General features: G+C 36.7%; 1 pseudogene; it reads left to right on the top strand.

Annotated features, from left to right (window-relative positions):
* Window positions 1-25,170, top strand: part of LOC119535344 — a 39,243-nt pseudogene that overhangs the window by 1,527 nt on the left and 12,546 nt on the right.

Raw genomic sequence — 25,170 nt, 5'->3', positions numbered from 1 at the left:
GAATTCATGTTACATTCAGTATCAACTCCCCAAAATATAATTTTTGCTTTCTTTTGATTTTAAATAAACTTTTTTTTTTATTTTGGAATAATTTTAGATTTCCAGAACACTTACAAAAATAGTATGGAGAGTTCCTGTATACCTACACCTAATTTCTCCTCTTGTTAACATCTTACATTAATATGACACTGTTGTCAAAACTATGAAACTGATATTTGTACATTACTGATATCTGAACTCCAGAGTTTATCTGGCTTGTAGATTTTTTCATTAATATCTGTTTTATTGTCTAGAATCCAGTCTAGATTCTTTTGTAGATTGCTTTGCTTTTTCCTTTCCTTTTCCTTTCCTTTCCTTTCCTTCCTTCCTTCCTTCCATCCTTCCTTCCTTTCTTTTTTTTCTTTCTTTCTTTCACAATGACCTTAACAATCTTGAGGAATTCTGGATAGAAATAGTATACCCCCAATAAAATGTGGGTTTATCTGATATTTTCCTTATTCTTCATGATTAGACTGGGGTTATGAATGTTTGGACAAAATACCATAAAGGTGAATTAACCTTCTCATGACATCACATCACAGGATATATCATGTCCACTTGACACAATTGGTAATGTGACAGTTGATCACTTGGGTAAAGTAATGTTTGCCAGAGGCCTCTATTGTAAAGTTACTGTTTTATCCATGTTCTTCCCAGTGACTAAATCTAGCCTACATTCAAAGAGGGATGAGGGAGGCAGGAACTTATTTCCAACTCCTGAACAGAGATTATCTACAAATATTATTTGGGATTCTTGTGTAAGAAAGATTTATCTCTTCTCCCATATTTATTTACCAAAATATTCTTTAAAAACTCAAATCATTTCACTTTTAAACTATCATGTTAGCTATGATTTCCATCACTTGATTTCATTGGTTTCTTTATTACCTGAATGAAAAACTTATCATTATTAACATTATTGCTTATTATATATGCTAAGAAAATGTCACACAATAATGAGACAGTTGCCATTTAGCATTCTTCCTGCCATTTATTTTTATATTGATAATAAATTGCCAGTGAAATGGTGATTATAGAACTTTTAAGATATATTTTATTTCCATATACATATTTGGACTTTCATTTACACATAACATGCATGATAATGAAAATGAGTAGTTACGCATGAGTTCTCCAGCGCTGATGATTTCACACACCCTAATCTCCTCATGGTAAGAGTTGTATGCTTTATATTACTTCCGATAATACTAACATAGAGTGAAGGTAAATTAAAGTTTGATAGAAAATTTAGTGACTTTAAAAGTGACGTGAGCTTTTCCTCTTCACAAAACCTGAGAAACAAAGTTCCCTGATATGCTGGAGATGCTCTATATTGCCTATGCTTTTGTTTGAGCACTGTATACAGGGATCTTTTATTTAAGGATGCTTAAAGCTCTATGATAATTTTTTAAAAGGCAAGTAATAAACAACACTGATAAAAGTGAAAATACTGACAGTCACTAATTATAATTATACTTTGTGTATTTCTGGTTCAGATTGCCTTTGATAAAGGATTTTCAAAAGGATTATAGCTGGGTATAATGAAAACTGTATCTCAAGTGGTTCAAATTTCAGCTTGGTTCCAACTTGGACTTTTCATTTGAATTATTATTCATTTGTATGTTTTCTTATATAATCAGAACCTACTTCATTTCCAACTATGCTTAATTATTAGATTTTTATTGGAAGTGAGAATAAATGTTCTCAGTAGAGAATCAACTTTGACATAATTCTTCACTGGATGATTAGACAAAGTATGAGAAACTTCCTCTAGAAGGTTTCAGAGATTGATTGAGCAGTGTGACACTTGCCCATCAGCCCCTGTAAAGACAAAACATTTATCTGAATCAATCCAATTCTCTTTTGTGGCTTTTTTGCTTAGAAATGTGTTCCATTGGTGATACTACCCAATTTTCTTATCTTCTAAAATTGCACACAGTAAAATATTAACTGTAAAGAGAAATAGATAATGAAGAAGACACTTGAAAAGAAATTTTTAGAAAGTTAATAATTTTAGTTTGTTTTTGAATATATATAGTCTTCTTTTTCTAACATCGAAATGGAGGGGTCCTTTGATTTAAATTTCTGACTGAAAAGGCCCTTAACTAACATTTCACTGATTCTTCTCATTTTGTAGGTAAAAAGTACACCAGAAAATACTAAATGATTTACCTTAGCTAACCTAAGTTCATTTGTTAAAAGGACGTTTTGCGTGGAAGAGTGTTAACTTTGGTTTAGAGACCTAAATTTAATTCTGTGACAGTCTTCATTTGTCAGCTGTAATATCTGAAACATCTAGGTAAGGTATAGATTGACTGTACAAGCAATTTTACAGTGTAATTTATGTGATGAGTCATGGAGTTACTGAACCAGTCAAGAGTTATAAAACTCCTGCTAGGCTGAGAGAATCAATACGAAAATAGAAAAAAAGCAGCAAAGCAATATGAGGTAAACAGAATAGATATGTATGACATTCTTTAAAGCATCTGTTTCAACATATCCTGCTGGTAGGGAAAAATTAAATTAGATTCAAATACAAATGTGACATATTTTAGAATATGAACTGTCACACTGCTTGTCAGGGAGGCTTATGTTACTTTTGTTCACAGCAATTACATTTTCTTTTTAATGCAACGGTGATCTAACGAAAGTTTTTTTTCCTTTTTTTTTTTTTCTTTCTTTTTTTTCACCTCTACTACCAATGCTGGACTTTCAAATACTGGCAAGAAACTCTTTATCTATAGGAACAATTTTATTCTCTTTGCATGGAAAGTTTTTCTTCCATTGGAGAAAGTGTTGATTGTTTTTCTATGTGAGCCTTGGGGGAATTCCAGATTTAAAATGCCTTTATAATCATCTGTATTTTAACTTTGCCCACTTCCTAAGGAAAGTCAATGATGTGCATCTGAAGTGCTATATCACATTTATCTCAGAAGTGAAGGATTCTGTCAAATCAGATAATTTGAAATCTGAGGATTACATAATAGGTAACTTTCGCTTTGATATTGTTGGGTGAATGAGCATAGTACCCTCATTCTAATATCTAAATGAAGATGAATTAGATTCAAATTCTGACTCAAAGGACCTTAAAATACATTTAAATTAATTCTCCCATTTTGCAAGTAAGAAGTGCACCTGCAAATATTAAATGACAAAGTATTAGCTTACCTAAGTATTTAAGGATAGCTAACTGGAACTAATGATACTGTGACATCTGACTTTCATATATTTAGACAGATATAGATACAATGGATAAATAAATTTATGAAAAATTTTAAAAGGAATACTTTGTTTATACCATAACAGTATTTAACTAATTTGAAAAATACTTCAGAGTTAGATTTATAAAATTCACTTTGAACCAGTATAAATGGTTTAATACTTCAGGAGAGAATTTCATTGGCTTGGCATTTTACAGTTATTCAAGACTCATAAAAAAACAAGAAAGGAACAAAAACATGGCATAATTTTATGTTTAGAAACATAGACATTGTTAGAACAGAAAACATGAAAATAAAATAATTAGAGCATATTGATTGTATTATTCCAAGAGCTGTTTCTGAACCAGTTAGACTGACTTTGTTTCTTTGCTTTGTAATTCATATATTTTTAAAAATTGTAGAAAATAATAACAGCATCTATCATCTAACCATCTAGTTATCATTAATCTCTAATATTTTTTAGTGACTTCCCATTTGTATTAGAACACTGGAATTTAAGTGTCCAGAGTGGAGCTTCTTCCTGCTGGTTGGAACGCTGCTGCTAAACAACACTAACGCTCAGTCTGTCACTTTGCCATTTGACGGCTAGTTTTCTTTTGAGATCATCGTAGTTGTGGTCATGTCTTTCATTGAGAATTTTCTAATTTTGTGCTTATCTTTCTGCCCTACCAAAGCTTTTAATAATAATTTTAAAATCTTATTTTAATTTTGTGCAAGAGACAGGAAGAATTTTCCTATTTTGTGCTTTTGAATTACCTCCAGAATAGAAGAATCAGTCATTACTAAACTAAGTATTGATATTAACATTTGAGATCATGTCACACATTAGGCTTAATTTTTAAAGGCAAAATGTCTGTACTATTGAAAAGTCATGTGCTTATAAGTTAAAAGCTATAAAATTATAGAACATATGAAGCTTACCCTTTTCTAAGATACAAAAATGCTTTCTTTTTTTTGACACTGGTAAGATACTCAGTGATTTATTTTGACATTTCCTTCCTTGGCATTAAGAAAATATGTATGGTTCAGTGAATCACTGGATTTGGCTGGACTTTGAAACCATATGTCAAATTAATTAATGTAAATTACACTGTCTTTTGAAAAATCGTATGTTCACTTTTCCTTTAAACACCTGAACACATGCAATGCTAGGAACATTAACTAAACATTGTGCACTAATAATGAAAATCAGTAACTAAAAGATAATCCCTTAGTTAATTAATTTATCCTGAAATAAATTTTGCTCACAACCTCAGAAATGCCTGAGTAAACAGATGGGCCTGCACAGTGTCTTGAAGCTCAAGAAATTCACACTTGGTAGAGCTTATGGGTGGAAGAGGTAGAGTACACCAGAGGTGAAGATTGTCCTGAGAAAACCCTTTGTTTATATCCTCCTCTTCAATGTGATCAGGGATTGTCAACAGAAAGTTTCCAACCTAACCCACCTTTTATAACAATATATAATGGGAATAAGATCAAATCATAGATTACAGAGGATGGTGCTGTTGGTTTATACCAGCTGCATTTATCTTTCTTAGCTTATCAACATTTTCCTAATAAATCCAGCATAGTACATTAAAAACAGATTCATGAAATAGCTGATACTCTTATTTAGTAATTTTAACAATTACATATGATAAGTAAAATATTAGATTTTAAAAATTCTATCTTTGAATTGAGAAAAAAATATATAAAGCTATCAAAAACAGTGGATAGTTCATCTGGGATTGACTTCTCTGCCAGGATTTAGTGTTCTTAGATACAGAATTCAAGAGCAAGTGGGGGTGAGGGGCAGTTGGGTTCTGAGACTATAGGTACAGATAAAGCTATTCCTTCTGTTGCTTTGACGTCTCAACTTTATTTAGTTGTCTCACGAGTCTTTCTTTTGTCCCAATGAGTCAGAATGAAGTTGTGAGTAAGTAAGAAGGATTGTTTTCTCGGAAAATAAAGTCCTTTTCCCTGTAAAATATGTGGAAAATTGGAATCTTTTAGATGACCCTCAACTATTTGGTTTAACATTTCTTGTCCAATCTCCTATTTTACTCAAGTACAAAAATACGGCTTATATTAACACTTAGATAATTACCATTCCTTTCATCAATCTACACGTCCATAATTAGTAATTGCTATTTTGGTAAGAGAAAATTGAAAAGCTGAGAAAAACTTATTTTCAGAATCTAAAGTGTGTTATGGCTAACTCCGTTGAATCAATAATCTGATGCTTATTATAAGCCCATAAACAAGTGAAAATACATAAGCTTGTATTTAAATGAGGAAGCATACTGCTTTACAAGTATTCATCACTAATTTGAATTTACTGGCTCTTTCAGAGTCCTGTTAAACACAAAGATAAGGGTCACAGTACAATGCCAGTACAAGTTCCTGTAGTTTTGAGGAGCTTAACAACAGCATCTCAGCATTCCTTGCCTCATGGGGTCCTAATAAATGTTTCTGTAAGTCTTAGAAATATATATGCACAATACTGTGATAATCACAGTACTCCAAATCTGAAGAATACAACATTATGCAAGAGAAACAAATACCATTCTCTGAAAAATTTGTCACAATAAAGGTCACTTAAAAATTTGCCAATAGTCTTCATTTCCTGTAGTACTGTCTATTAACACCTATTACTTCTCCCTACAGTTTTTCTTTGAAAATCTGTTCTGTGTTCTGTTTAGTTACAAAATGGCAGGTTATCCTTCACTGCTCAAGAACTTCAAAAAAAAAAAAAAAAACATTTGCACTTTCCACAATCAGTAACTGGGAAGGAAAAATAAAGAGCACAAGAATCAGTGTCTCAGGAAGAGATCAACATTATTTGCACAAACCCTGTCACTACTTTATTTTATTTCTATGTGCAACCTATGTGCATCCACAACATTGAGCAAGCTGGGTACTGGGTACAACAGAAAATAATTTATTTTCCTTTCTCTGAATATTTGTTTGTTACATCTGGCTGGGTTGAACAATAGGGTAGAATCCTTGATTTGACTGGTCACTCTCATGTAGTGAAAATTCCTTGCATCCCACTGGCCTCTAAACTAGTGTCAATTTAGTAATGAGCATGATTCCTCAGAGTAATACTCCAAACTACCAAAGTCCCTTAAAATTTATTGTTCTGGAATACTTTTGGCTAGTTTCCAATAAAAGAAAAAGAAGGAATCTTCCTATTTATTTATTTCTAATTTCCCACTTTGAGGTTCTTCCCTACTCCCTAAGCTTACTAATTCCTGGTATGGCTGAAGAGAAAAGATGAAAGGGGGGATCATCACAAAAGGTCCTCCTTGGCTAGTGCCATCATGAGGGGGTTTGAAATATGTTTGGTTGTTGTTCAAAGCTGACAAATTATTTAATAAGGTATTTTGGTGAGGTAAAGTTGGGTTCTCTGGAAAACATCTTTTGAGATGAAGATTTGCATGCTGGAGTTTATTGAGGAATGCTTTTGGGAATATTTCTTGTAAGGGAGCCAAGGAAGAAGGATGGACAGATGGAAAAGTAAACTTGGTACAGTCACAAAAGAAGCCTTAGCTGATGCCATGTGATGGGGCTGGGGACTCTAGAGCTGGCAAGAGCTTTAAGAATTATCCAGAATTGAAGCAAAGGATCCCAGCCCTTTTATCCCCGTATTTCCTAGCCTGACCAGTCATTGACAAGAATGCACCTGGACTGTATGTTTTTTCTTTTTTAACTTTTTTATATAGTTAAAAATTAATTTAAAACAAAACAAAAAACAATGAAAAAATATGCGGAGCTCCCCTGAGGAACTGGGGGAGAATGCAGGGGTGTTGGGCTTCCCCACCTCGATGGTTGCTGATGTGCTTACAGACATAGGGGACTGGCGGTTTGATGGACTGAGCTCTCTCTCATGGGACTTGCCCTTGGGAAGACTGTTACTGCAAAGGAGAGGCTAGGCCTGCTTGTAATTGTGCCTAAGGGTCTCCTCCTGAATGCCTCCTTGTTGTCAGATGTGGCTCTCTCTCTCTAGCTAAGCCAACTTGGCAAGTGAAATCACTGCCTCTCCCCAACATGGGATCTGACACCCAGGGGTGTAAATCTCCCTGGCAACATGGAATATGACTCCCAGGGATGAACCTGGACCTGGCATGGGATGGAGAACATCTTCTTGACCAAAAGGGTCAAAATGAAACGAAATAAGTTTCAGTGGCTAAGAGATTCCAAAAGGAGATGAGAGGTCTCTCTGCCGGGCACTCTTACACACAATATAGATAACCCTTTCTAGGTTTTAATGAAGTGGAATAGCTAGCAGGAAATACCTGAAACTATCAAACTACAACCCAGAATCCTTGAATCTTGAAGATGATTGTATAACAATGTAGCTTATGAGTGGTGACAGTGTGATTGGGAAAGCCATGTGGATCACACTCCCCTTTGTCCAGTGTATGGATGGATGAGTAGAAAAACGGGGGTGGGGGAGGACACCCAGTGTTCCTTTTTACTTTAATTTTTTTTCTTCACTTTAATTTTTATTCTTATTACTTTTGTGTATGTGGTAATGAAAATGTTCAAAAATTAATTTTGGTGATGAATGCACAACTGTATAATGGTACAGTGAACAATTGATTGTGTGCTTTGTATGACTGCATGGTATGTGAATATCTCAATAAATTTGAATTAAAAAAAAATGCACCTGGGGATGGGCTATAAACAGGTGAGGTAGCTCCATGTGGCAAAGGGTAATTCCTAAGAGTTGTCATTAACCATACTCCTAGAATTGGGAGGATAAATGTTCGAGTTCTGACAGTTCTGAAGAGGGCATCTGGCTGGCACATTACAACATCTGCCTCTATCTATACATTGCACTATTTAGATGCACTTGCTTCACAGAACAAATCCACTGCACATAGGAAAACCTTCTTGCAACTCTCCTGGAAGCAGAGCAAATCCACCCTGTGTAGGAAAATCTTCTTATAATTTCAATTGGGTTAACTGAAGCCCCCACCACTAAATTTGGTCTCAAACACTCAACCAATGTCCATTATTTCTCTCTTCCATTATCTGTTCTAGATTTCACTCACCCTCCAGTAATAACTCTGCTTGTCTAGTTGACTTATCTGGTGAAGTATCTCATACCTGCATATGCAAAGGGTCAAAGGGTCTGGGCCTGTGCTCACTCCTCAGTCTATGGCTACAGCACTTGTCTACTTTCTGCCAAAATTGGGCAGGGGTATGCCAAGAGGTTCTCTAGAGAAACACCTGAATGCCAAATATATCCTCTTCACTCAATTTATGTAACGGCAAATGCTAGATAGCTTTATTATGAGGGTCAATTAATCCTGCCAGGATAGTAAATCCTTACTTTGTTTACAGGTTTCATTGCATAAAGAGATTGAAAGGACCAGATGGCCATCAATACTTAAAGTTTAATGGTTCTCTCGCCCTGCTGACCAAGATACTGAAAGGAAGGAAGGTGAAGGGGAAAAAGGTGGCCGCGGCCCCTGCTGCCATGAACCAGGAGGCCAAGAAGGTGGCAAATCCTCTGTTTGAGAAAAGACTCAAGAATTTTGGCATTGGACAGGACATCCAGCTCAACAGGGACCTCTCCTGCTTTGTCAAATGGCCCCACTACATCTGGCTGCAGCGGCAAAGGGCCATCCTCTACAAGTGGCGGAAAAATGACCCCCATCAGCCAATTCACCCAGGCCTTGGACAGCCAAATAGCCACTCAGCTGCTTAATCTGGCCAACAAATACGGTCCAGAGACAAAGCAAGAGAAGAAGCAGAGGCTGTTGGCCCAGGCTGAGAAGAAAGCTGCCACTAAAGGGGATGTCCCTACTAAGAGGCCTCCCATGCTTCAGAGCACAGGTGAACACTGTCACCACTTTGGTGGAAAACAAGAAGGCCCAGCTGGTGGTGATTGCACATGATGTGGACTCCATCAAGTTGGTTGTCATCCTGCTTGCCTTGTGTCACAAAATGGGGGTTCCCTACTGCATCACCAAGGGGAAGGCCAGGCTGGGACACCACATCCATGGAAAGATCTGCACCACTGTCATCTTCACACAGGTCAATTTGGAAGACAAAGGAGCACTAGCCAAGCTGGTGTAAGCTATTAGGACCAATTATGACAGACCTGATGAGATCCACTGTCACTGGGGAGGCAATATCCTGGGTCCAAAATCTGTGGCTTGTATTACAAGTTGGAGAAGATAAAGGCTAAAGAACTTGCCCCTAAACTGGGGCTGACTTTTCTGGACATAAAAATAAAAGTTCTCCTTCAACCAGAAGAAAAAAAAATATTTAATGAGGTTCTTCTGTGATGTCTGATGGAAACTCCCCACCCCCTGACCCCCCACCCCCCACCTATGACCTCCAGACAAACAAAACTCCCATGCAACTGCTTTGTAATGGGGAAGCCACGATGACACTTCTAGAGTCACGGTTCAGTGCAAATTTGTAACCTGTGACATTCTGTCTTCACAATGCCTGAATATTTCCCATTCCCCAAGCTATGATTACTTGAGTAAAGACCATAGTCACCTTTGCAAAAGACTGGATGATCATCAAGATTCTCCTGAGGACTTAGCTTCTTCTTCAGACAATTGGTTTGGGGTTTAAAAAGTGGCTCAGGACTTGAACGACCCTCAATCTCCTAATCATCATTTTAAATTTTGTTTTCATTTTGGTTGTATTAATCAATCCATTCCTTTGTTGGATTTCCATTTATCTTGCCCCTTTCCATGTCACCTCCATACCTCTCTGTAGGTCAGGCATCTCTGGTTGACATTCCACCCTTTCCACACATTATGAAAATTTAGTCCAATTTGCTTCTGACTGTTAAGTGCTAGCACCTACATTCTTCAGGGGTCTATCATCCCCATTGCTTTCAGGAAGCCCAGCTTTTTCACAGTATCTCTTACTGAATGTATCTGTCAGAATCCATCAAAGGTGGGACTTCTAGAGCTACTCTTCCCATAGGGGACCTCCCATCGCCAATTCTCTTGACAATAGAAAATGAATCTTCTCTGGCTGCTTGGTTAGAATACACGCTAAGCTCCTGAGCATCAAGTGGAACACCTACACCCATCTCTTCTGAGTTTCCCTTGCTTTCCAGGCAGTCATTTTGGCCTAACTGAAGATAGTCCTGGCCAAATCTTCCCCAGTTCCCACTATCTCATCTGTGGAAAGCATATTCCTTTAGCCTGCTATCACTAATTGAAATATTCATCACAGCAGAGCACTGTATTCAACAGCCTCCAACCTCTTTGTTTCCTATACATTTTTAGACTATTATCTGTTCTGGTTTGCTAATGCTTCCAGAATGCAGAACACCAGAAATGGACTGGCTTCTATAAAGGGGGTTTATTTGGTTACACAGTTACAGTCTTAAGTCCATAACATGTCCAACGTAACACATCAACAATTGGGTACCTTCGCTGGAGAATGGCCAATGGTGTCCAGAAAACCTTTGTTAGCTGGGAAGGCACATGGTTGACATCTGCTCCAAAGTTCTGGTTTCAAAATGGCTTTCTCCCAGGGCATTCCTCTCTAGGCCGCAGCTCCTCTTCAAAATGTCACTGTCAGTTGCTCTTGGGGCATTTGTCCTCTCAGCTTCTCTGGAGCAAGAGTATGCTTTCAATGACCATCTTCAAACTGCAGCTCCTCTCTCAGCTCTGGGGCATTCTTCAGAGTGTCCCTCTTGGCTGTAGCAAGCTCGCTCCTTCTGTCTGTGCTTATATAGTGCTCCAGTAAACTAATCAAGGCCCACACTGAATGGGCAGGGCCACACCACCATGGAAATTATCCAGTTAGAGTTATCACCCACAGTTGAGTGGGTCACATCCCCATGGAAACAACCTAATCCAATGGTTCCAACTTAACCAACACTAATATGTCTGCCCCCACAAGATTACATCAAAGCACATGGCTTTTTCTGGGGGACATAATATATACAAACTGGTACATTATCAAATGTGGAAAAGCCTCTATTAGGTTCCTTTCATGTGTAAGATGCAATATTTGAGGTTTTCAAGTTTGCTTAAGCAGTGAGTAATCCTACATACTGTCTGATTTGATGGTATTTATTAACCTATTTGTCACCGAAGTCCTTGGTATACAGCCTACTTACGATTTTTTACGTTATCTTTTATCAGTGTCAGTATTTTATTACTATTTAATCCAGCATTCTAGTTATTTTTTTGGTGGCAGGGTCTGTCTGTCCAAATACCTGGCCCACATATTACTGAAGATGAAACAAGATTAATTAAAATATCTGTTTGTTCTTCCTTTAATCTCTGCTCATTAAGATGTTTTCTAATCTATAAAATGTCATTTGAGTTAACCAAGCCATGAAAAGAGAAAACACTGTGTATATGATGTGTCTATTTATTAGCAGGGCTAGCTCACATTAAAAATGTAATTGACATTCTAGTATAAAGATGTATCCGTTTAAAAACATAACCAATAAATTGATGGGAGATAGTGGGATTCAGGTTTCTCACTGCTGAAGATGTTACATGCAAATGAGTAAGAAAGGAAGGCTAGAATGAACCCTGTGGTACTGAATTAGGGTCAGAGATAGTATTAACTTGTGTATAATACACACACCCACACACACCACAGACACACACATACACATACATATAGATACAGACGCAGATGTACAGATATAGAAACAATTAAAATCTGTGAGTATACTGTATACATGAGTTACTATACGTACGTATATTACCTAGCTCTTCTGCCAAGAAGGCCTAGAAACAATGACACCCAATAGCAAAGAGCACAGTCAGCACTCAGATCTGTGTTCCTAAATGCCATTCTCCAATAAATGGATCCAGGGATCCTTGGAGAAAGAGATGATTCTAGGTCTGGAGGAGGGAAAATACAAGAAGAGCCTGGAACATCTTGTAGTGCCAGAAAGGAAGGAAGTGCTCAAAAAACAAAATGAGGATATATCAAAGCAACACAGAAGCCAAACTGAAAAAGCTCCCAGTGGCCAAAGCTGTAGTGATTTGAACAACAAAAGAAATGATGTAGTATTATAGTATAAACAAAAGTGTAAAATGAATATATATGGGTCCATACTGATGTATACAAATGATTATTTATAAATAAATTGGAAAAAAGAGATAAACCTTCCTTACAGAATAACTCCCAACCCCAGGAAATGGAAAGTAGACAATACTTAGTTACTTGCTTTAAAGAATAAAGTGGAGAAAGGGAAAAATAGTTACCTTACAATGGAGATACCTGGCAAACCCTTACCTAACCAAGTGATGAAGACTAACATCACCAGTGATATCATGTGGTTATCATAGTGTCCTCTGATATGGTATGAGAAAAGCACCTCATTTCTGTGCTAATCTTTGGGGTGGGGGGAGTATAAACCCTGATGAGATTCTTTTACACATACATTTGATTTCCTTTGGATTAACCAAAAGACAATTTTATTTAGAAGAATAAAGTGGGGCATATTTATTGGATTTATCTTAATGCAAATAAGGAGATAATATAATTTAATCAGTATTTATAAGATTTATCTGTGAAATTTGGTGATTATAGAAAAAACAAAAAAGAAATAGACAGTTTTGGAGCACAGGTAGAATGGGAGGGGAGGAGACACCACAGCCGTGAAGGGCTGCGGGCCTGTGGGAGTGCTTGCTGGGTGAGAGATACCTGGGTCTATTGAGCTCTTTAGTAGTGTGGAGGACAAGGGGTGGAGAAAGCACCAAAGGAAATTTAGCTACTTCAAAAACACCACTTACTAGAAGCTGCTTTTGTTTAAAGTGGCTGCTAAAATCATGAAAAGATACACTAATAGCATGTTTTATTTTCAAAGCTTTTTCGTATTGTTTGATCATGTTTGCTTCTCAAGAAACATTTTATGATAGACATTTATTCCGTGTTATAAAGAAGCAATTTGGAGTTCTGAAAGATCAAGGATTCAAAACCACTATGAGGCATGGTGAGGGCACGAACGTTACTGAGTTCTCATGTGGGCTAAATGGTAAGGCTTGAGAAGAGGCCAATGGCCATCCACTTTCCAACAATAAAATGTCAAATGAGTGAAAGAGTTTTTCTCTCACATCTGACTATGTGACTATCACATGAGCCCCTGATGCAGTTGCCGAGGTCACCCTTAACTGTAAGAATACAGCTCTGAGTGCCTTTGAGAACCAACAATCTCTGAGTTGTCAGGAATAAATCTCTGTGCTTGGCCTGTTTCTGTTTCCTCTTTCAATAAAAACACAGTAAGAAGAGAGGCTGCCATGATTTACTCTTCCTTTTACTTCTTGCTTCAAAAGTATTTGTCATAAATGGAGATTTACCGCTCCAAATGTTTAGTTTGGAGTCCTTGAATCTGATGAGTTTTTTGCCTCTGTTGTTGACTATTCTGTTCCTCACTTCCTCAAGCAGTGTGATATTTTTAAGGACTGCCCTCTATATCGAATGGAGTTCTACTGTGCTTTTATTAAAATCCAACAGGATTCTATGCAACATTCAAAGATAACACTTTACTCTTACTAGATTGCATGCTTCCTTTCTTTTATTGACAACACATTCCTAATCAGTTTTTGAAAACACAGAAGATCAGCGATCTACAATCTCACTCTCCATTCCTCCTCCAAAAGAAAACAAACCACCACTTACTCTCTTAGTGCACAGCTATTCAGGTCTTCGTGAGTCTGTATGGGGGTTAGGAGGTGAGGTAGGTACATATATCTTTGTTTACACACATACACACACTCACACAATTGGGATTAATTATTTTCAGTTATTTTTGTCTTATTTATATTTAAATAATGTCTTCACTCTTGAAGTAAATATGATGTGGAACAGAGTCATAGCAAATCCACAATGGACAGCGAACATGAACAATGAACAAAGTTTGGTGTTCAATTTCTGGGATAAATTGTACTAAAACATGGTGAATTATTCTATAAAGATATTCTGTTGTATTTTCTTGTGTTTTGCAACACTGACCCACCTTCTTTGCTTGCTATGTTTTGTATGCTATGTTTTTCAGATTTTTGAATTATGGTTGTGTCAGGTTTATAAAATAAACTGGATTTCTTAAAACAACTTTTGTGCTATACAGTTTTACTTAAAAGAAATTACCTATATCTTAAAACTTGAAAACTTTGGGAGCATTCCTGTACTGCTACATTTTAAAAATTTGGTGTATAGTTCACTTAGCATTTATATTTTTCACTTAACATTTATACTTCTTGATGGTCAATTTTGATTTCATATTATTTTACAGTTCTGTTATATGTTTTCTTCCTATTTAATTGTTTTTGCTTTTTCTTTCAGTTCCTTGCATACTTTTTGCATTTATATGCTTCCCCTTTCTGTGTCCTGAGTTCTAATTTAACAAAAATAAAACACAATACCTTAAATATTTAGATTAATGAGTTTTGAAAATTGCTTACACCCATGGGAGCATTACCCAAAACAAGTTAGAAAACATTTCTGTTACCCCCAGAATGTTCCCTGTGCTCCTTCCAGTCAATTGCCCTGCATGGGCAACTTGCTTCTATCACAGATGAACTTTGCCTGTTCCTTATCTTCACATACATGGAATCATACATACAGTATGTATTCCTTTATGTCTTGCTTATTTAACACAAAATAGTTTAGAGATTTATCTATGATTTCCCATGTATCAGTTTGTTATATTTACTGGTGAGCAGAAAAAGCATTATGTAAATATACAACAAATTATTTATCCATCCTTTGGTTGATGATCATTTGGGTCTTTCAAGTTTTCAAGTTTTTGCTTATTATGACTAAGGCTCACATTTTTGCACATGTGATTTCATGGACACATGATTTCCTTTCTTTGGGTAAATGAAACAGTGTATAATTCCTTAGTTATTAAAGGTGAATATATATGTCAAAAATTACAAGAAACTATCAATCAGTTCTTCAAAGTGTTTGTACAATTTTATATTCCTACCAGCAATGTATGAGACATCCAATTGCTCAACATTCTCACTATTTTGTATGGTAAGTCTCTTTTGATTATAGCCATTCTGGTGGGTGTACAGTGATATTTCATGGTGGGTTTAATTTATCTTTCCCTGCTTACTAAGAACATTGAGCATATTTTCACGAGCTTTTAAGCTATTCCCGTATCTGCTTTTATGAAATCTCTTTTCAAATATTATGCCCAATCTTATTAGGTTGATATTTTATTCTTGATTTGTAGATATTATTAATATTTTCTGCATATAAGTCCTTTGTCAGAAATACATATTTTGAGTATTTTCTCTACTATGCCTGTGGCTTATGTATTGATTTTCTTTTACCTTTTATGGATGCAGAATTTCATTTCCTGGCGAAGAAAACATTGCCTATCCCAAGGCTGAGAAGATATTCTCCAATGTTTTTTCTAGAAACTTTCTTGCTATAGCTTGTACATTTTGGTCTGTGATCAGTCTTGGGATTAACTTTTGTGTGGTTGAATGAGTGTATATGAAAGTATACGTAATGATTTTAGTTTTGGCAGAGTGCAGATGGGGCCCTGAATCTTCTCTTATCAGTCTCTTTATCTTCCCTCTACCTTGCTTTCCATCAGCCTATACGGAGTTCTGTGGAACGCAGCTTGGAAATCTCTGATTTATTTCCTTTTAAGTGCAAAGATAAACTAAAATATTAGAGCCTCTGCTAGTTTTGATTAAACATAATTCTATTTTATAATAACTAATTTTCATACAGCACTCAAACTATATGAACACCACTTATATGACTCCAGTGATCCAATTAACACCCACTCTGGCAGCATTAGCAAACCGGAATAGTCCCCAAACCTAACTTTAATGAGTCAATATTTTCTCTCTACAATGAATGTAGAAAATAAATCTTCTCTTTCAAATCATCCTGGATAACATGGATGATGTGGCCAGAAGTTACACCTCAGCCTCAGGTCTACTCATTTGTGTTCTTCTCTGCTCTGCTGTGACCCATAGCCCATTTAGCTGCTGGTCACCACTTGGAAAGAATCATGTACCTAATTTTCTGCAAAGGGCAAAGGGATAGGTAAATATTTTTTTAAAAAATCACACTACTCTATCGTGTTCCACTTTTTTCTCCAAAATGTTACCACACAATGCTGTGTGATTGAGTCAGATATAAAGCTGTGAAAAGCCAAAGAATGAAACTTAATTTTGCAATAAATATATGTACAATAAAAATGCCAGCGTGCAAAAAGAAACACTGTATCTCGCTTTTTCTTGGAACTATTTTTAAGTTGCTCCATGCAAGAAAATGCCAGTTGGGTATGAAATTCATTCTCAACCTCAAGCTTTGTGGTGAGGTAGGGGAGACTCTGCATTTCTTAGAATCTTACTTAATACCCCAGAGAGGAAATCCTGTTTTAGTTTACCATACAAATCCCCAGTGATATGATCCTTGATTGACCTTGATGATGGCTGCTCTCATGCCTTTTTGTCTGGCTTAAACCCAGTGGTCTTTTCTGGGCTAAGCAGAAGAGCACCCCAAGTGCAGCCACTCAAGAAGCAACACCACATAGTCATCTCCAGAGAGTTCTGAGGCAGGCCACCCACACCATCTTCAACCCTTTCCCAGTGTCTTTTAGCCACTGTCTAGATGATCTTCCTCTTGCTCCTAAAAATTCCAGCCTAAGTTTATCTTTTAATAAGACATTAATATTTTAGGTTAGAATGTTCCTCCTGGGGACTATGGGTGTGAAAAAGCACCTGAGGAAAAGAAATTGATGAATTCCTTATTCATTCCAGACACCAAGAGCAGTGGGAGAAAATCATGAATTGATTTCTATGTAATTATCCTACCACATAGGACTTTATCTCATTGTCTAGAGCGTAGAGAGAAGAAAGAAATATTGGTAGAAAGTATCACCCAGTACATTTCAACATTCTCATTAATCAAAGAACTGAACAAATAAAGGTAAAATTTTAATAGTGATATGTGTCATAAAAGGAAAAGATGAAGAAGGTTAGTAGCACTGCATAGTAAACCATTGTTGAAATTTCAGATGCATATTGGAATGTCAAATGAGACACTTCTGAACATATGTCCTTGAGCTGTTATTTTACATCTCTTTTCCTTGTTTGTTCTTCTGTAAATGAGAATAATAACATTTACCTCATTAGATTTTTGTGAGGATTGCATGTTAACAATTATATAATACTTATAATTAATGTTAATGTTTAATTAATATATGCTTAATAAATGCCAATTTCCCATAATTCAAATTCAAAATTATCATATTAAATAAATCTAAATTGCACATAATCCCACATACTGACCTTTTGTTTACCACAATCTGGAAGATGAATGGAAACACATCAACTGATGAATAACATCCTTTCTCTGAAGACAAAGATCTTACATTCTACATTAATAATTTAAAGGAACAGCTTCCCACATAAGGTCATAAAAGCATCCACAAAGACTCAAAGTGAGAGACCTGGCTTACTCCTTGCTATGGAATATAAATGAGGCCTAAGAGACAGAAGAGGACAGACGTGATGTGAAAGAAGGAGGGTTATAAAAATTATTTCAGAGAGAACTTCTTGTAAGATTGTGGATTAGAATAGGCAGAGCTAACTTCTCTACCAGGGAAAAAACTAGAGAAAAGGCAGAAAATGACTGGAACAGCGGTACCAGGGTACAAAGTGGCCCAAGAGGGACTTCTACGTTATTTAGGGAGGATATAGTTGAAAAAGTGGAGATGATAGGGCTGACAGGACAGGGTGAGTTTATTAATTGTGCCTGCACCTGGGGCTGGCTGCTATGTCCAGGCTGGAGTCACTGTAGGAGGAGTGGTGCACTCCCACGCTCCCATCTCCACAGCCAGCTGGGGAGTTATCTTTCAGCCCTGCAGCTGGGGAGAGAGACATTCTGGGTCCTGCTGCCTATATCCATTCTCCACAGAGGCCCCAGGTGTTCACAGTGTGCATGGGTGGAGAGGCAGAGACAAGGGAGGGGGAGCCACACTGTAGTGTCAGGAGCTCCTTCCCCACCACAGAAGTCTGTGGTATATGCTGACCTGGATCTAGAGGGTTGACAAAAAGGGCACCCCTGGGTTGTCTGCAGGCTGGGGAAGGAGAAACTCTCAGTCCCACAGCCCAAAGTCAGTCCATTTGGGAGCCTGGGAAACACCAGACCCATTGTGTCCACAAGCAGATTCTCTGTCAAGGTGCAAAGTGCTCATCCCCCACCCACAGGGCTGGCAGAGTGCTGCATTAACAAGACTTTCACCTGGTCTGGACCCTGCCCGGTAGGCTGCCATGGTTGTGGAGAGGCAGGCACGGCGAGGAGAGGTTGACCAAGAGTGCCATCTACTGGGACACAGAGAAAGTGCATATTAGGCAGAATACTGTCTCTGCCTAGTATTCAACATATTTCCAAATAGACTTGTATCTCCAATGGGAGGCCTCAGCCTTGGTCTGTGTGGGAATTACTGACAAACCAAGTGCCAAAGGAGACCTTCAACACAATCCCGAACACTATAAAATCTTAGGCAAGCAAGGGTAATTAACTTTCAAAATAACCTTATCAAAATATTCAAAGGCTGAGAAACCAACAGAAAATCACAAAGCACATGAAGAATGCAAGAAGATGCATCCAAGCCAAATGACCAAATTAAAAACCCAGAGGAGATACAGAATATAGGACAATTAAAGATGTACATACAAATCTCCTAAATAATTTCAATGGGTTGGTTAAAGACATAAAAGATAACAAGAAGACACTACAAGAGCTTAAAGAAGAATTTGAAAGAATTAACAGAAAAAGTAGCAGATATTATGGAAATGAAAGACACTGTAGATAAAATTTAAAATATATTAGAGACACACAACAGCAGATTTGAAGAGGCAGAAGAAAGAATAAGTGAACTAGAGGATAGACCAAATGAATTTAAATGCACAAAAGAACAAATGGTGCAAAAGATGAAAAAAATTGAAATGAATCTCAGGGAAATGATTGACAACATGAAGCATACAAATATAAGAATAATTGGTGTCCCTGAAGGAGAAGAGAAGAATAAAGAGCCAGGAAGATATTTGAAGAGATAATTGAGGATAACATTCCAAACCTTACAAAAGACATAAATATGAAATTCAAAGAAGCTTAATGAAGTCTAAATAGAATAAATCTAAAAAGACCCTCTCCAAGTCGCATACTAATCAGACTATCAAATGTTGAAGAGGAGAGAGTTTTGAAAGCAGCAAGAGAAATGCAACTCACCACATACAAGGGAAGTCATGTAACACTAAATTCTGACTACTCAGCAGGAACCATGAAGGTGACGAGGCAGTGGTATAACATATTTGAGATTCTGAAAGAGAAATATTGCCAGCCAGGAATTCTTTATCCAGCAATACTCTTCTTCAAAAGTGACAGAGAGTTTAAATTTTCACAGACAAACAAATGCTGAGAGAATTTGTTAATAAGAGACCTGCCTTGCAAGAGATACTAAAGGTAGTTATGTCAGCTGAAAAAAAAACAGACAGGAAAGAGCACTCTGGAGGAGGGCACAAAATTGAAGAGTAATGGTGAGGGTTACTTAATGGATAAAAAGAGAAAGAGGAAAAAATAGATCTGATAAATAAAAACCAAAGGATAAGATGATTGACTCAAGAACTGCTTTTACAGTAGTATCTTTGAATGTCAACGGATTAATCTCCCCAATTAAAAGATAGATTGGCAGACACAACTTAGACACAAGGATGCAAATAGGTTGAAAGTGAAAACATAGAAAAAGATATTCCATGCAAGTTGTAACCAGAAGAAAACAGGGATATCTATACTAATATCTGATGTCATAGAATTCAGTGCAAAAATATTATAAGAGACAAAGAAGGACACTATATATTAATAAAAGGGACAATTCACTAGGAAGAAATAACAACTATAAATGTTTGTGCACCCAATCAAAGAGCTCCAAAGTACATGAAGAAAGCATTGGAAAAACTGAAGGGAGCAATAGATGTCTCCACTATAATAATCTCTACTATATATAGAATAACCAGGCAGAGGATCAATAAGGAAATAGAGAACTTAAACAATGTGAGAAATGCAGACTATTGCATCCAAAAACACCAAGATATACATTCTTCTCATGTGCTCATGGAAACATTCTCCAGGATGGGTCATATGGGGCACAAAAAGGTCTGAATGAATTTTAAAAGATTGAAATTATTCAAAGCACTTTCTCTGATGATAATGGAATGAAGCTGGAAATCAATAATGACCAAAGAACTGGAACTTTCACAAATACATGGAGGTTAAACACACACCCTTAAACAATCAGTGGGTCAAAGAAGAAATTGCACAAGAAATCAGTAATATCTGGAGATTAATGAAAATGAGAATACAATATATCAAAACCTCTGGGATATAGTGAAGGCAGTGCTGAGAAGGGAATTTATAGCCCTCAATGCCTGCCATATATCTGATAAGGGTTTGATGTACAGTGCATATGTGTGTGTGTGTGTGTGTGTATAAAGAAATTCTGCAATTCAACAACAAAGCACAAACCCAATTATAAAATGGGCAAAAGATATAGACAGTTTTACAAAGAGGAAATACAAATGACTAAAAGGCACATGAAAAGATGTTAATCTTCATTAGCTGTTAGGGAAATGCAAATCAAAACCACAATGAGATATCATCTCACACTTATAAAAATGGCTGCCATTAAACAAACAGGAAACTGCAAATGTTGGGGAGGATATGGATAAAATTGAATACTTATTCGCTGCTGGTGGAATGTAAAATGATAGAGCCACTCTGGAAGACAGTTTGGCAGTTCCTTGGAAAAGTAAATATTGAGTTGCCCTATGACTTGGCAATTCTGCTACTCAGTATATACCCAGAAGATCTGAAAGCAGTGACATTTAAAGACATTTGCACACTGATGTTCATAGCAGGATTGTTCACAATTGCCAAGAGATGGAAACAATCCAAGTGTCCATCAAACAGAGGAGTGGATAAACAAAATGTGGCATATACATATAATGAAATATTATGCATCAGTAAGAAGGAATGAGGTCTTGAAGCCTGTGACAACATGGATGAACCTTGAGGACATACTGCTGAGTGAAATAAGCCAGGCAGAAAAGGACAGATAATGTATGATTTCACTAATATGAATCACCTAGAAAATATAAACTCAGAGTCTTAAAATGTAGAACATAGGGGACCTATAGACAGACAGAAGTTAGAGAAGGGGGAGTGGTTACCTAATACGTACAGAATTGTTAGTGAGGTTGAACTTAAAAGTTTGGGAATGGAGAGAGATGATGTTAGTTCATTGTTGAGACTATAATAAATAGGGCCATATTGAAGGTGAACTTGATTGAAAGGGGTTGTTTAGTGTCATGTATATCACCAATTAACACTACAAATATAAGTAAGTTCATGCATTAACTACTACAAATGTATGACACTTGTGCAAAGAGTTAGTAATAGAGTGGTACATGGAATAAAATTACCAATTACATGCTATGGACTGTATATAACAATAATATCTTACTGGTACCACACCAATACTAGGGGTAAATAATTGGAGGGGATAAGGGATATGGGGTGTTTTGTGTTTCTTTTTCATGTATGTATATCTGTTATTTTTCTCTTTAGAGTAATAAAAATTGTCTAAAATTGAGAGTGAAGATGATTGCACAACTAAGTGAGGATACTGTGAGACATTGTATACTTCAGAAAGAATATGTGGTAGGTGAAGTTAACTCAGTAAAATCTACAGAATAAACAAATGAACAAACAAAGAAACAAATAAATAAATAAACAGAAAGATACAAGTGCTGGAGATGTGGAGAGAGAGGTTTATCTCTTCAGTGTTGTTAGGGAATTAGAAAGGTGCACGCCTCTGGATGGGAGTGTGGCAGATCCACAGGAGGCCAGATATGCGGTCACCTTATGATCATGCGATCCTTTTACTAGGAATATACTCAGAAGGACTGAAAGCAGAGACATGACTAGGCATTTGCACACTGATGTTTATGGCGGCATTATTCATGGTTGACATTGGATGGAGGTGGCCAAAGACCCCATCGATTGATGAGCAGAAGGGCGAACTGTGGTGTATACATATGATGGAATATGGTGCTGCTACAGAAAATCAAGGCTACTGGGTTACAGTTCAACAATTTCAGGTATTTCCTTCTGGCTATTCTAACGCACTATAAAATGAAAAGAAATATCTATATATAATGAGTCAGTAGTAGGATTTGTTAAATCCTAACTTCTCAGTTACAACTCCTCCTCTCATTTGATCATTCTCTCAATTTTCATGGATATCTGGGCAATGACCACTCTAATTTCTTTGTGCTGAAAATGGCTGTTGACATTATAGGGTAAAGGAATGAAACTGGTTGATGTCTTGTAGAATCTGGTGCCTCTTGAGTTTCAGGGCTTATCTGGCATAGGGGCATCTGGAGGCTTTACATTCTGAAAAAACTAAACTTAATAGGTGAAACTTTAATAGAGTCTTAGATAGAGCCCAGGGTAGTCTTTAGGATTTTCAGGAATACTGTTGTTTGGGGCTTGGCATACTATGGCAATTCGCAATGTCTGGCTAAAGCTTGCATAAGAGTAACCTCCAGAATGAGCTCTAGACTCTATTTGAAATCTCTCAGCCTCTGAAACTTTATTTTGTTTCATTTCTTTTCCCCCTTTTGGTCAAGTAGGAATTGTCAATCCCACAATGCCAGGGTCAGGATCATCCTGGGAGTCATATCCCATATATCCAGGGAGACTTACACCCTGGGAATCATGCTCCACATAGCGGGGAGGGTGATGAGTTTATTTGCAGGGTTGGTTGAAAGAGGGCACATCTGAGCAATAAAAAAGGTTCTCTGGGGGGTGATACAGGCATAATTATAAGACTTAGCTTTGCCATTACAGAAATAAAAGTTTCATAAGGGCAAGCCTCAAGATCAAGGACTTAGCTATTAAATTAGGAGCCCCTAATGCTTGAGAGAATATCAGGAACTCTCCAGGTGGGGAAGTTTAATAGTGTCATTTTTTCTCCAGTCCCTAAGGGAATTTGCCAATACTTTTTTTTTTTTTTTTTTTTTAATTTTCTGTCCAAAATACTCTGGATTGTATCAGGGTATTACAATAACCTGTACAGAATAACAAGATCTCATTCCCTATTCTACGTTCCATATAATTAGGTTGTTTAAATAAACTGACCAGACAGGTTAAATTAGATAGTGTGCTGCAGAAAATTTAAATTCTGGACAAAATACACTTCCCTTACTTTTGCCTCACACAGAAATTGAAGCTTTAAAATACAAAGATTATCATCCTTAACCCTGTATTCTTATTTACCTTAGTCTTAACCAGATCAGCTTCATTCATCTCTCTAATTGAAGTCTTTTTCACACTCTTAGCAGTTGCTATATGGAGTAATGCTGACTTTTAGAGCGGCAGAATATTGATTGTTATAGTGTAGATGGGCTGAAAATAGGTTCTCTTAGTTTTCTTTATCTGAAAGTACCTATATTAAACTCATTTTTCAAGAAGATTTACCTGGATACATAATTCTGTATTGATAAAATTCCTCCTTCCACCCCCCCCACCCCCACCACCACCACCAACACTTTAAATTGTTCCACTCTCTTCTTTACTTCATGGATTTTGATGACATGTTAGCAGTTAATCAGATTATTACCCTTTAGGTAATAGGCCATTTTTATTTGCCACTTTGAATATTTGCTCTTCATTTCTGGTTTTCAAGTGTGAGCCTGATGTTCCTGGGCTTGGGCTTCTTTGTGTTTTCTATGTTTGGTGCCCGTTTAGCACCTTGAATCCCTATGTTTTTGTCTTTTATCAAATTGGGAAAATGTTTGGAGGATGACATATTCAAATAGCTTTTGTCCCATTTTTTCTCACTTTCTCTTTTCCTTCTGGTATTCCACTTACACGTGTGCAATCATTTGGTTACATTTAGCAGGTCCCTAAAGTTCTGTTATTTATTTTTCAGTTTTTCCTTTCTGTTACTATCTTAGAAAATTTCTATTAATCTCTCTCCATGTGAACTTTCTCTCTTCTCTGTCATTTCCATTTCACTGTTTTCATGCACATTTTATTTAATAAGGTGTATTTATCTGTTCTAGAATTTTCATTGTTTATTGCTTCTAATTATCTGCTGAGTTTTACCATTTTTCTGTTCAGATTATCATTTATTCAACATGTTTTATTTTGCTTCATTAAGGGTATTTATAATATGTACTCTAAAATTCTTGTCAGTTACTAGAAACATCTGCTTCAACCTAGAGTCATACTATATAGATTTTCTTTTCTCTTGAAAATTTATTTTGGGATTGGATCCTAGATATTATTAATACTAGGTTGGGGGGATTCTGGACTGTTGTTTATCTCCAATGAGTGCTGTTTTCTTTGCTATACCAAGTCATGTTAAATTCTTCCATGAGTTTTAAATTCTCTCTGTCCTTTTCCTTTCCAGAATTCCTGAAATCTCTTCTTGATTATGGTTTCCTATCTTTCCTTCTCCCCATTCGTGAAAGATTGAGTTTTCCTACCTTTCTCTCCACCACATATGTGCCTGCCTCACAAGCTGCTAGTGTTCCTTTATGTGTAGCTCCTTGTATCCTCTCCTTCAGTACTTATTCTCCACTAGAGGCTGTTGACTTTTGTTCACTTTCCAGTACTTTCATTTAGTTGATTTTGTATTATGTCCCAGTTTTATAGTTGTTTTCTGCAGGGAGAAATTCTGATATGTTCTTAGTTCAGCAAAGTCAAAAGTAGAAAAAAAGTAAAAGTTACCTAAATTCCTTTTGGCCCATCTCAATACAGATCATTGTATCAGCTACATAAATACCCAAGTATTCACAACCGAATAGTGACTATGCCACAATAAGACTGATCAAGGGGGATAATAGTCTTCTGGGTACACTAAGCAATGGAATTG

Source organism: Choloepus didactylus, chromosome 5 (assembly GCF_015220235.1).
Source record: "Choloepus didactylus isolate mChoDid1 chromosome 5, mChoDid1.pri, whole genome shotgun sequence".
NCBI classification, from domain to species: Eukaryota; Metazoa; Chordata; class Mammalia; order Pilosa; family Megalonychidae; genus Choloepus; species Choloepus didactylus.
This window is presented reverse-complemented; position numbering and strand designations above follow the sequence as displayed.